Source organism: Penaeus monodon, chromosome 31, assembly GCF_015228065.2.
Source record: "Penaeus monodon isolate SGIC_2016 chromosome 31, NSTDA_Pmon_1, whole genome shotgun sequence".
In the NCBI taxonomy this organism is placed as follows: Eukaryota; Metazoa; Arthropoda; class Malacostraca; order Decapoda; family Penaeidae; genus Penaeus; species Penaeus monodon.
Genome location: NC_051416.1, coordinates 3,230,906 through 3,231,689, shown reverse-complemented (window position 1 = coordinate 3,231,689; position 784 = coordinate 3,230,906). Strand labels below are relative to the sequence as shown.

The 784-nt window shown below is 42.0% G+C and overlaps 1 protein-coding gene across 1 annotated transcript in view; it reads left to right on the top strand.

The window, feature by feature from the left end:
- LOC119592994 (voltage-dependent calcium channel type A subunit alpha-1-like) overlaps positions 1-784 on the top strand; it is a gene marked incomplete in the record, with an annotated part of 154,497 nt that overhangs the window by 84,542 nt on the left and 69,171 nt on the right.

Sequence of the window (784 nt, the reverse complement as noted above, 5' to 3'; positions counted from 1 at the left end):
TCTGTGTTGATGAAAAGGAATGTGGTATTCTTTTTCCCGACTACTCTTAGATGCGCTTAGTACACGGAGCGGCTGTGCGAGTGGATGAGGAGGGAGGGCCTGGTCAGTGGGTGGTATTCACACGCTGCGTGGATGGACTTTGCATGGGGAGGATCTGGCTGTAGAAAGCTTCTTAGACGTCGAATGAAAGCAGAGTGTCTGCGTGGGTGAACTGTACCTAAAATCTTCTTTGGAAGTAGGTGCCGCTCTGGTGATAATTTCTGCATAGTTATTTTCACCAGGAAGGTCACGATTATAATATTCTCATTGGACTTGTGTAAGAGATATGTTTGAATGTGGGGGAGAAAGAATGAACATTGATGTTTTCTCATAGTTTTTAGCGTTAAAGAAAGTTAAAGGGAAGGCTGCTAGAATGTTTCGATCAAGCAAAAGTTCAACTGACAAGATATATATATGCTCATGGAATTGAAATATCCTTATTCCTAGTATGTTTATGAGAGCAAATAATATTCTTGAAATCGACCGCCTCTGGATTTGAAACCGAAAGATTTACATTGGCTTAAAGTGCATTTCAAAAACTCTGTGGTAAGTTTCCGGTGATCAGAATTTTCTTAAGAACGCCCTTGTCCTGAGCTATTGCTTGAGTCGACTGCCCTATTAGGCTAGGTCATCCGTATCTGTCATTTTATTCATTATATCTATGGCATCGCGTCCGAGTCGTGACGGGTAATTTTACTCTTAACCGAACAAAAGCCTGTCTGGAAGGTAGGTTGGAAGATGCCAC